The 12,810-nt window shown below is 38.7% G+C and overlaps 2 long non-coding RNA genes across 3 annotated transcripts in view; one reads left to right on the plus strand and one right to left on the minus strand.

Moving 5' to 3' along the window:
• LOC129643147 (uncharacterized) overlaps nucleotides 1-9,115 on the minus strand; it is a 42,308-nt gene extending 33,193 nt beyond the window's left edge. For both annotated transcript variants that reach the window (XR_008710108.1, XR_008710109.1), the window contains exon 1: nucleotides 8,885-9,115. This is a non-coding gene — a long non-coding RNA (uncharacterized LOC129643147). The remainder of the gene's footprint in view (nucleotides 1-8,884) is intronic.
• The window catches only part of LOC129643146 (uncharacterized), a 560,931-nt gene extending 548,477 nt beyond the window's left edge, over nucleotides 1-12,454 (plus strand). The window contains exon 16 of the long non-coding RNA XR_008710107.1: nucleotides 11,341-12,454. This is a non-coding gene — a long non-coding RNA (uncharacterized LOC129643146). The remainder of the gene's footprint in view (nucleotides 1-11,340) is intronic.
• The last annotated feature ends 356 nt before the right edge of the window (nucleotides 12,455-12,810 follow it).

The raw sequence follows: 12,810 nt of genomic DNA on the forward strand, positions 1-12,810 counted from the left end.
TTAGGAGCTGAGCTCGTGACTGTGGAACAGGCAGTGACCCCACTTCCAAGCTTTCTGTGCTCACCTCTCACTTCAGGCACAAATTGAACCCTACCTTTCCTGATAACTTCAAGGTCTTTTTTTGCCTGCATTGGTGTCTCACATAGGCAGTAATCCGGCATGAACTTGTTCCAAGACCACATCTGGTGGGTTTCAGACCAGAGTGAACCTTTTGGGCCACGTGGGCTCCTTGCTGTTATCCGTGACTGTATCCATGGTTCCAAGGCTCTAAAACCTTCAAACTCTAATAGCTGCCTTTGGCTTCTTTGCTCCCGATTTGTCTATCCTTTCCAAGCATATGTTTCCGGGACCATACACCAGGTCATTACAGTTCAACTGAAAGTCTTCAGAGAGGCAAAGTTGCCCTTCTTCAGAGTGAACCAGCGTAAGTAGATGTTCAAAGATTTCCTCTCCATTATGCTGCTTGTTTGTATGTGGGGCCATGCACCCGAATGTTAACACACTGCTGTCTCACTTGGCATCAGGCTGGCCCGTACCTTGTGCTGACGAGTCCTTCATTTCTCCTCTCACTGCACATCCACCTTCGCCCAGTTAAAACTGGCCCATTTCAAGTTATTCTCCTTGCCTGTGGCTGTCTGGTCCACATGTTGCTGCCAGTTTCTAATGTAGGAGAATATCACCATGCCTTCCACATTCCACGAGGGTTGGTTCCGTTTTAAGAACGTTGTTATAGCAAGCAGCATAATGACCACTCTTTCCCTCCTCTGCTTCCTGCCCGTCTAAGGAGCAGAGTGCACTAGGCTGAATGAACCCAGTAAATGTGGCACCAGTTTGTACTTTTCTTGAATGAAAAGCCATAATTAGTTTGTTTCCTTTAAAGAGTGTAAAACGAACAAGATGGATTAGAGTGGTTGCTTCAAATAATTATGTAATTAAGATTCGTGTGTACTGCTAAGTGAATTCATAATCTTTGGGAAATTCTTTTCAATTATGACTAGGGCATCATAAGCCAGGTTTTAAACTTTAAAATCTCAAAAAAAATTTTTTTTTTTTTTCCCTTGACACGTCCAGCTAGACATTATTGACATACTGGCCTACAAATCTCCCTGTTTAAATTTTAGTTGGCCTAGAAATGCTCTAGAAGGGTTCATTATCAAGCCTGAAAATCTGATTTACCTAAAGAGCACTTGTTGGGCTCCCCTGGTGGCTCAACAGCAAAGAATCCGCCTGCCGATTGAGAAGACACACGCCGCAGAGCAGCTAAGCCCGGGCAGCACAGCTATTGAGTCTGTGCTCTACAGCCTGACAGCTACAGCCACTGAGCCCACAAGCCGCAACGATCGAAGCCCGCACGCCCTAAGCCCGTGCTCTGCGACACATCAACTAGAGAGGAGCCCCTGCTCCCTGCAACTACAGAAAGCCTGTGCAGCAACAAAGATCCAGGACAGCCAAAATAAATAAATAAAGAGCACTTGTTAAAAATTGCCCTAATGCACTTACCGAAACTAACAGTCAACAGCTTGGATTTTATGTACTTCACACTCTACGAGCTCGCTATGAATTAAATCTGCATGGCCTGACAATAACATTATCTGAACGTTCAAAACTAATTACAGTGCTGCAAATATTCTGCAGGAAGGTAAATCAATATGAAATTCAAAAGTGCACAGCAAGCTTATTTGCTTCATAATATACCTGTGTACCTTTTTTAAATTATAGCATTGTGATTTTTTAAATTAGCCATCATTCTATCCTGATTTGTCTTACATTACTACCAAAACATAATCAATCAGAAATGAACAGAGAACTTGTTCATTCAACATTTATAACCACCATTCAATAATTCATATCTAATGAACCAGAAAATATTCTCCCTCGTGTTATAATTATCTTTGTATATGTCTTCTATTACTCTATCTGTCATCAGCCAATACACCTAGTGTAATACACTGAACACAGATATGCACCTATTTGTTGATGGAAAGGTTGGAAGGAGAAGGAAGAAGGGAGAGAAGGAAAGAGGGATACCCACTTTTGGATGTTTTTACTAATTATACATTCTCAAAAATATAAGCTTAACTGTAACTGGGCAGGGATATTATAAAAGATTCTGATTTTTGCAGTTAGATCATTAAAATTATTTTAGTGCTTCTGGATAAAATTTGCTTTTAGAAAAGTTGAGACTATGAGGGTAAATACTTTATCTCAGGGATAAGTTAATGTTATAGAAATATTTCTGGTTTTCACATTCTAATATTTTACAAAGATGTTTGATAACCTCTAAATTAGATATGTTTAAGTATAGTTACTGTTTATGAACAATTAGCAATTTTTCCTGGGATGTGAAACCATTCCATCACTATTCAAATACTTTTAATTTTAACTTAAAAAGAAATAATATAAAGACCAATATTTGTGCTAATGATGATCAAGTTCTTACTTGATCGATCATAATTAATGCATTTTCACAAGATTTTTTGGGAGGGGTTCCTAAGATTTCAGGTCATCAAAATAAAGAAAGTTTTCTTTTCCTTAACTTTGAGGTTTTCTATCTTTGTTTTGTCTCACAACTCCAGCTTTGGCAATGGCATCTTGTGGTTAACCTCAAAGTGAGCATCTTTCTTATAGTTTCAACTCAAATTACATTTATGTTGACCAATCCCAAATCTTAATTTCAAACACAGTTGTTTTCTCCAAGCTCCAAATACCTCCAACTGCCTAGTCAACATTACAATTCAAAAGTAGTGTTATTTTCACTTAAAAATGAATTTAAATGCCAGTATACTTTTTATTCCTTATCTTCCTGTTTAAATCAGTGATACCCCATGTGACACATGCTTCAAATAATTTTCGACCCACCTACATGGTGACAATCACCTTTTCTCTAATTTGTGATGAAACTGGAGACTTTTCGGGGAAGAATTGCAATCACAGACTGGAAGACTTGTGATGCTTTAAGATGTGAAACTTCTTCCTGATTTAATGATGTGAAATGCAGAGTCAGTAAAAAGAAGCATGCTATTTAAAAGCAGAGCTCATTCAATTAAAAAATAAATAAATTAAAAAAATAAAAGCAGAGCTCAAGAACTATAATATGACCTGTTATCTTGTGTATCGAGTGACCCTGAATATCCAGGTAACTATCACTCAGAAGTTGTACCATATTTAAGAGTCAGCAGCAAGGTGCCACAAAATCCTTTTGTGTCTCCATCAGGATTTACCTGTGTCTCTGACAAAAGGTGAAAGATGACATCATTTGAGATACCGCATAAGCTAGTGAAGATTCAACCCTCATGATATACTTTTTCTAACTTTCCTAGCCTTACTTATCTGCTGTTGATTGTTGACCAATGTACTCCAGCTGATCAAATACTTATCCCTGAACATAAACTATTCCAAATGGTTTGGATTTTCTATACTTTCCCAGTATTTCCTGGAAAGACTAGATTTCTAGGATTCTTGGCATCTCCAGATTCCCTGATGTAACTGGAGATGTAACTCATTCAGTGAACAAACCCGATAAGTGTGAGATGCTTATAACAAAGCAAACATTCAAATTCTTATTTTCATTAGGTTTCCTAGGGTCCTATTTTATCCTACTTTTGGATTAACCAAAAAAAAAAAAATCAGTCTCATTATTTTCTGAACTTTCTTAGGTAATACAGTATCCAGTGGTGACTTTTAAGACACAAAATACAAACTAAATTTTTTAACAAATGTCTAGTTACATGAAATAATCAACACTTTGATCTTCATTCACAGATAGTCCTTCAGTCCTTTTCCTCTGCCATACAGCTAAGGGAAGGGAAATGACCAGCCTCTCCCCTTTATCCCTCCTCCTCCCTTTCTACTTGCTACTTCTGGTACTTGCTACTTCCCTTGCTACTTCTGGTCTTCCAGGTTTGGGGCAGGAAGGATTGGAGGGTAGGAAGAGGGATCTGGCAAATCTTTTTTGCTTTGGTGGGCAGGTTTCATTCTCTGAGCCTGGAAGTTTGAAGAAGGCTTCGCCCTCTTTGAATGGGATTAGGTTTTTCTGGAGCCACCCTTCCGTACTCCACCCTGCCCTCTGTTCATTAGAGGGGCTCTCTGACTTGTAATTTCCTCTATTCTGGCCCCTTAGTCCTTCTGTAGCTCTTCAGATTTCAGAGGTTGAACTCCAGCAATTCTCTTCATGTTTCTCAGGGCTATGGGGAATGGGGATGGGGCAGGAAGAAAAGTAATTAAACCCTCTATAATCTTATTCCCACCTTGTCCTAGTCAACAGTCAATTCAGCCTTTGAGCAGGGGTGAAAGAACTGTAGAAAGATATTTTGAGATGAGACATTGAGGAAGCAAGAATTATAAGGGAAGTTTCAATTGCCCCTATAGAGTTACTTCCACTCAACGTATTAAGAAGGAAATACTGTGATTCAATTTTTAAACTTAAGTGCATGCATGCTCGGTCACCCAGTCATGTCTGACTCTGAGATTCCATGGACTGCAGCCCTCCAGGCTCCTCTGTCCATGGAATTTTCCAGGCAAGAATACTGGAGTGGTTTGCCATATCCTACTCCAGGGGATCTTCCCCACCCAGGGATTGAACCTTCATCTCCTGCATTAGCAGGCAAATTCTTTACCACTGGGCTACCTGGGAAGCCCCCACAAATTAATTAAACATCCACTGTATTTCCTAAAAACTCTGAGGATCTGTGAAGCTGTTAAAAAATTCTAGAATAATTTTTCTCCCAGCAATAGGAAGACAGATTCTGCCTTTTTTGCAGACTTAGAAAGTAATAGTGAAGTGGAAAAACCCAAAGGTTTCAGTTTTATCCGTATTCACCCATAGCTGTGCAGATCTGACCTAACTTGCTCACTGGTAGAATTCAGTCTCAACCTCCATTCTCTCTGTTACATGGCATTGTAAAGCTGAAATTGCCTAAGACCTTTAATTTAAATTCCAAGCAATAGTTTGGAAAATCCCACAATGGTCAAAAATTTTGGCAGCAAGAATGGAAAAGTGAGCTTTGTCAGGACAAAAGGACAGCTCTAACCCCTGAAAGTAATCAAACGCCCTTCAAAGAAGGTTTCTGAAAGTCAAAGCATGTCCTGGCTGGTTAGAGACTCCATTCCAATCAGTTCTCTCAGAAGGTTCAAATTACACCAATTCAAGATCGGAGCTTTCAGTGCAGGGTTGATATTGAAGTGTGATATTTAATTCAGTGGGATAGGATTTTCAGTACAATTAAATCCAAAGCTATGGTTAACGTGACTATAAAAAGGACATTTGGTTATCCAAGTACTGTGATTGAGAGAATATGTTTGTTCATTTAAGACATTCAAGATACTGATAAGTAAATTTGATAAGTGATTTGTTAACTGCAGAGGGGAGGGGAAGAGCAGGAAGAGGACTAGCGAAAGGCAAGAAGATTAGAGGAAAATTAAAGTGGACTTTTCATCTCTTTCTATAATTTTTCTTTGCTTTTTCATTTAAAAAGCCTTACAATGTGCCTATTCATGGCCTTACCAGAAACAAATGCATGAAGAGAAAGAAATCCAATTGATTTTTAATTGTTGACACAAAATTGAAAATTCAGAACAGTTTCTAGGAGAAATGTAAAACTAGTCAGATACTAATGTGAGCGCATTTGTCCTCTAGAGCTTGAGACGTGACAACATAGCCCAGGGAAGCGGAGCACATTAATCAGGGCCAGCATGTAGCCAACCAAGACCCCTAAGCAGCATGAAGTGGGTCTAGAAGACTACATGTCTGGCTGAAGGCTGCATATGCGTCTGCCAGTGGTCTTCTGTTATTTACTACTGCTGTGAATTTGAATTTGTATTTCCTTTCCACTGTCTTCACATTATCAAAGTATTTATATCCATGCTATACATACTGTGGAGTTGGTGAGGGACAGGGAGGCCTGGCATGCTGCGATTCATGGGGTCGCAGAGTCAGGCACGACTGACTGACTGAACTGAACTGAACTGATACATACTGTCAGCCTATCGCTGTCTATAGTACTTCTCGCAAAGTAAGCCATGTTATAAGTAACTTAATGAGTTATTTAATAATGATGATTGGCAAGTATTTATTTCAGGATGCTCACAACAAAAACTGAAATCCTCATTTTTCAAAAAACTAGGAAGCTTAGTTTGTTCAATGAACTCCCCCATGGCCATTTACCCAACTAGAAAATGTCAAAGTCAGAAATTGAATATATACATGTCTTACTTCACTCAGGACGCATGCTCAAAAGACCATGGCTCTTTATTTTCTCTTCCTTTGGAGCTGGCATCTCATCCTCAATGCTTCCATAGCTCTACCTGTCCAAAGGGGAGTGTTCTTTTAAACCAATACTCACTACACTTTCTGTTCTTAGTTTGGCCAACTTCTGCTGCCCAGCTAGTGAACTGCATTTTTAAAGAAGCTTCTAAATTTTTAGAAGGGCAAAGCCTAATTCTATCAAATAGCTTTCTATCTGGATGCATTAGAGCCAATGGGCAGGTGAAATATTGGGAACTAGATCACCAAAGTGGAAGGGAAGACCAGCTTCTCTTGGGGTCCCTCTCCTGTCTCATAACTGCAATTTGCACAAAGATAAATATTCTGGAGGGATGATGATGACAATGATAGGCGACGACATTGAAGAGAAAACTCTTCCTACATAATTGTTGAACATTTTCATTTAACATCCTTATTAATACATGCTGCTGCTGCTGCTATATCACTTCAGTCGTGTCTGACACTGTGCGACCCCAGGGACACCTGTCCCTGGGATTCTCCAGGCAAGAACACTGGAGTGGGTTGCCATTTCCTTCTCCAGTGCATAAAAGTGAAAAGTGAAAGTGAAATCACTTAGTCGTGCCCAACTCTTAGCTACCCCATGGACTGCAGCCTAGCAGGCTCCTCTGTCCATGGGATTTTCCAGGCAAGAGTACTGGAGTGGGGTGCCATTGCCTTCTCTATTAGTATGTAAAACTCAACTAAAATCTTTTTTTAAATTATATAGAGAATAGCATATATATGTTTCAAGCCAGGCAAATCTCCTATTAACAAATTTAATTTCCAGCAATCAAATAAACCATCTTTCTCAAAGCATCATCAAAAAAATCCAGTTGTCTTGTCTCAGCCATTTCATTAGCTGATGTCCAGAAATGAACTGATACCTTTAGAACTCTTATAAATATTGTTTGCAAAATATATTTTACTTGAGTGATTTTTTTCTCATGACCTCAAATAACTTAATGACTCAACTGTTTTTCTTCATATAATACTGACTGCCTTTCTGCCAAAGTCAGAAATCCTTTCACCCTGTGACATGCTGCCTTCTACCCCTTGCTACCAAAACCTCCAGGTTCCTAAAACATCAATGTATCTTTTACCTAAAGTTGCCCTTTGAGGTAATGCATGCTTTTGAGTCATCTGTCTTTAATTTCCTTTGTCAGTTTTTCTCCCACTCTAGTTTCAGTTAAATATCACCTGGCATTCATGACATTACCATGATCGTGATACTGTGAATGCCATCTAAAGAGTTTCCATATTCTGCACCTCCCCTGGAGACTACCTCCCATCTCCGGGAAACACTTTGGCCTCTGAGTTCTAGTTTCTTATGTCACTAATAGCTGACACTCATCCTGATTGAGGGAGTTCTGCCTGCCAGAAGTAAATGATTTCATTTAGGGTGGAATAAAATAACTGTGTTGCTAATTATACCCACTACTTATTGAGTACTTGGTACATGCAAAGCAACCTGCTGAGTTCATTTCTTCCTCATGGTGATCTTATGAGAATGTATTCTTGGGACTTTCCTGATGGTGCAGTGGCTAAGATTTCATGCTCCCAATACAGGGAGCCAGGGTTCGATCCCTGGTTTGAAAACTAGATCCCACATGCTGCAACACCTGGGATGGCCAAATAAATAATTTTTTTTAAAGAATATATTCTTTTCCTTAGAAATTGTCAAGGTGAGGAATTAGGCACCAAGACACAAAGTCATTTGCCTACCATCACCAGCAAATAACAAAGTGGAGATTTCAACCCAGGCAGCCTCACTCCGGAGCCTGCTTGCCCAGCAATATTAGAGTGTCCATGGTCGTTTGCGGGGATAGTACTGAGAAGGCAGAGTGGTGGGCAGCAAAGCAAACGAGAATGGATGGGCTCCCTGGATGAGCAGTGGGCTTCCTGGATGAGCAGTGTTCAGAGTGTCCCAGACTCCACGGGTGTTTGAAAAGGAAAAAAATCAGTATGAAGGGGATATCAAGGATGAATGCTTTCAAGACTGTAAATTCATTTTACTCAATCTCAGTGCGTAAGAATACAGGTGGCTACATAATTTCAGCTGGTCTGTGTAAATGATTAGCAAAACAACTCAAACCCATGGCCTATGGGGAAATTGCCAGTGTGGTTCCAGATGTTCAGAAGATGTGCTCCCTGGACTAAGCCAGGCAGGGTCCCTTAGGTGAGTTAGTGCCATTCTGTGAATCACCCCCCAAATGTGTAGGCTATGTACTGTATTTTTATTTATTAAGCAACCATGAAAGACAAAGCTGCAGAGGATTCCCAGAGTGCCAATAAACAATAAAAGAAAGCCCAACTGTTGTTTTGTTCACATTTCAGTTTTCCCACATGCACCTCTCCTCAAACTGCAAAACTGCTGTTCATCCCCATGTTGACTTAAATGAAAAGCAGTAATCTGTTGGCATCAGTTTCTTTTAGGAGCAAATAGCAATGAAGCTTGCTATTTAAATCTTCCTTCCATTGATGCACATGAGTATTTAAATTGCACAGTTAAAAGTAATGAGCACTTAGTACGATTTTCTGCCAGCATCAAACTGCTCTCTCCCATTATCTAAGAGAAGGTATTCCATTCCAAGCTTCTCAGATGAAATAGGAGAGACTTCTTACCTGTTTTTCTTTTTTATTCTAGTAATTCCTTGGTCCTCCCAAGTCTTAGCCCAGCTGCTATTAATTCTCGCATGCTTTCTTTACATGCTAAAGACCTCCTTGAAGCTGTCTCAGCAATAATGCTTTCTTCTTGCTTTTAAAAGAGCGGTCAAGATTAGTCAGTCCACAACATATGTGTTTTCTCTATCATTCTTTCTCCAAATCAGTGATAGTAATTTCTTCTGCTGTGAAATCCTTTATAAAATAGTAAAAAAAAAAAAAAAAATTAGCATATTTTACTTGTAGCTCAATATGTGACTTGCTGTTTTGCCAAGCAGTGATTTCCAGTCAGATGTGTCACAGTGAAAAAAAAAATAATGATGACTTACAAATAAGCTTGCTGATGTTTGATGACCCAGGCTTTGCAGGGTGGCTTCACCCAACCACTAATTCTCCACATTAAGAAGGACTGAGCCTCAAAGATCTCAGTGTCTATTCTTCAGTTACTGTGCTTTGTCTTCCCTCTTTGAACCAGTGAAGTCGCTCAGTTGTGTCTGACTCTTTGCGACCCCATGGACTGTAGCATCTAGGCCTCTCCATCCATGGGATTTTCTAGGCAAGAATACTGGAGTGGGTTGCCATTTCCTTCTCCAGGGGATCTTCCCAACTCAGGGATTGAACCCAGGTCTCCCCCATATTACAGGCAGTTGCTTTACCAACTGAGCTACCAAGGAACCCTTGGTCTTTGGGCTGGATACATTGTAACACGAGGTGGGATAATGGCCCATCCAGACTGGTGCCTGGAGTCAGTGGTTCGGTTTATACTGAACAGTGTCCATCTGGCTGATGGTCTGCTCTCTGTCCTACCTCCCACCACCCCAGGCCGTCCGGAGTGGGTCTTCCTCACTGTTTCAAGGAGTAACAGAGAACCCACACATCTCACAAGTTTCCTCTGTGAACAGATCTTCACCTAACATACGCTAGGATCTGCTCATTCTCAGGAAGTCCAGCCACTAACCTACCACACACCTCTCACCTGCCCGAAATGACTTGGTATTACACTATGGTATGCTTTTTTTTAAATAAGAAAATATTTTTTAAAACAGGAAAACCAAGTGTAAGTCCAACAGTAACTCACTGTTTTTTGGGATATGCTAATATATAGCATTGAAATGACATAAAAATAGAAATTTGTGAGTTTTTAACAAGCAGTCAAGGAAGCTTGAAAATGCAATATTTAAGTAATTTAACCAAACAATATTTAAGGAATTAAACCAAGCATTAGTCTGTGTGTGTGTGTGTGTGTATGTATATGTGTGTGTGTGTGTGTGTGTGTGTGTGTGTGTGTGTGTTAGTCGCTTAGTCGTATTCAACTCTTTGCGATCCCATGGACTGCAGCCCACCAGGCTCCTCTGTCCATAGAATTTCCCAGGCTAGAATACTGGAGTAGGTAGCCGTTCCCTTCTCTAGGGTATCTTCCCACCCAGGGATCAAACCCATGTCTCCCGCATTGCAGGCAGATTCTTTACCAGCTGAGCCACCAGGGAGGCCCTCATGAGTCTGTCTATAACATTAAACATTAAATACAGAGAGGAGAAAACTTCTCAACTCTCTCAATGTAACTTGCCAACAAAAGAATTCATGTTGTAGTTTCATTAATTTTTTAACATTATTTCATATTATTTTTAAATATATGTCAAAAATATATATGATATTTAAAGAATGGTAAGACACATATATTGGAGAAGGAAATGGCAACCCACTCCAGTGTTCTTGCCTGGAGAATCCCAGGGATGGAGGAGCCTGGTGGGCCCACACATATCTACTTAGCTATCATTGTACATGATCAATAGCCTTGCTATTCTGTTGATTTTTTATAGTTATATAAAAATATGAATGTTACTAAATAGTATGCTATTTGGTTTGTCCTAATTCCCTTTTTATAATGATGGAATCACACTACAATATATGTGGAAATTTGTGTGATTTTCATGTGATTTTCTTTTATTTCTCAATATTAACCTTTTGAGCTGCATGCATAAATTTGGGAATCTAATTTGTTTATTCTGTTCTTAGAAGGCAAAGAGTTGCTTCCAGGTTATTGCTTTTGTGCAAACGCAGCCATGATCATTATTGTACATATCTTCTGGTGCATATAGCAAAAAAGTTTCTTTAAAGTATATTCCAAAGAGTGGAATTGCTGTTTTTAGGTAATATACATATATACTTTAACTAGGTCAAGTCAAAATTTTTCCCAAAGAACTACTGGTTAATGAGATTAATGAGATTAACAAGATTAATGAGAACCTAATTTTCTGAACACCTATAATCTTAGATTTAAAAAAATAAAATTAAAAAAAAAAGTAAAAAATAAATAAATAAAAATTATTCCAGAAGGTTGGGTGTCAAATGGCAACTAATTGTGATTTTATCATTATTCATCTGATTCCTAAGTAACATTTTTTTGTATCCTCCAGGAGTTGGTGATGAACAGGGAGGCCTGGCATGCTGCAATTCATGGGGTCGCAAAGAGTCGGACACGACTGAGTGACTGAACTGAACTGAGCCATTAATGAGTCCTCTATCCTGAACTGCACTTTTACACATTGTTCTATTGGGTTGTTTGCTTATATATTCAATTTTATATGTTCTTTACACTTTTATTAGCTACAGTTTAATGTGTGGCTGATATTGTGTCCAGTTTGCGTGTTTTCTTGCTCTGTTTTAATCTTATATTTAAGTCATATTGGTTCCAAAGAACCATTTTGAAAATTTTACTGGGAATACCAAGAATCTCTGGACCAATCTGGGGGATAACTGACAGATTTATGATACTGAGCTCTCCCTATCAATATACAGGGTCTAACTTTTCATTTATTTAGGTTTTCTTTGATTTCTTTCAGCTAATATCATTCTATTCTTCATAAGAGACTTATGCATTGCTTTTAATTTTATTCTTATGACACATTTTTGCTGCATTTGTATGTGCTGTCTTTTATTTAGCAAATCCTAAGCATTATTTGCTAATATATAAAAATAAAATCAACTTTAATACCTTGAATCTTCTGTTCAGCAACCCTGTTAAATCTCTTATGAATCCCATTGATTTTGGGAAGACTTTGGGTTTTTTCTTCCCTTTAAGATAAGGATGGTATAGTGGTGGATCCTGGAAAAGGCTGGGAGAAAAGAATACCCCCTTTAGATTTGAGATGTACGTGATTAGCTGTATAACACTGATATAGAGGAAAACGTGAACAAGGCAAAAGCCAGTCAGGTACCCTCAAACTGCAGAGTCTCTGAGGATCTTGTGTAGAAGATGCCTAGGGATTTTTGTTGTTGTCCATTCATTGTTCAACTTTGAATCAAACCATTCAAGAACCTCCTCCACAGATTTGTTGTTCTCTGCTATCTTCTGGTTCAAAAATTGTTGACTAATTCATTAAAAATGTATTTTTTTACCTTTTAAAGAGTAAATTAAATATAGTAGTACATAAAATAGACAAAATGATAGCATTTTAGGTGAATACAGCATGTTTTGAAAACATCTCTATGTCAAGTTCAATTTTGTGCAACAAATATTGATTGAGGGCTTTCTATAGGCAAGACTCTGACCCATTAAGAAAAGTGTTTGTTTGGTTATCCTGTGCCAGGAAAAATTAAGAAGACAGTAAATTTTACTAATATAAGCCATCAAGCTCAGAAATAGAAATAACGCTCACCCCCATCTTTACTCTATAATAGGTTTATCACCCTGATTTATTGGATAATTGACTAATCCATCTTGCATATGTAGACAAGAATTCATCAACCTGAGATACTTAAATGTATTCATCATTGAAAGAAAACTCCAACTAGTTAGCCATTACATCCTAATTCATTAGCAATGGTTATCACTCAACACTTTCAAGAGTTAAGTCATATAAAAGAAATGCTTATGAGAATTCTTT

The sequence above is a fragment of the Bubalus kerabau genome, chromosome 2 (genome assembly GCF_029407905.1).
Source record: "Bubalus kerabau isolate K-KA32 ecotype Philippines breed swamp buffalo chromosome 2, PCC_UOA_SB_1v2, whole genome shotgun sequence".
NCBI lineage: Eukaryota > Metazoa > Chordata > Mammalia > Artiodactyla > Bovidae > Bubalus > Bubalus kerabau.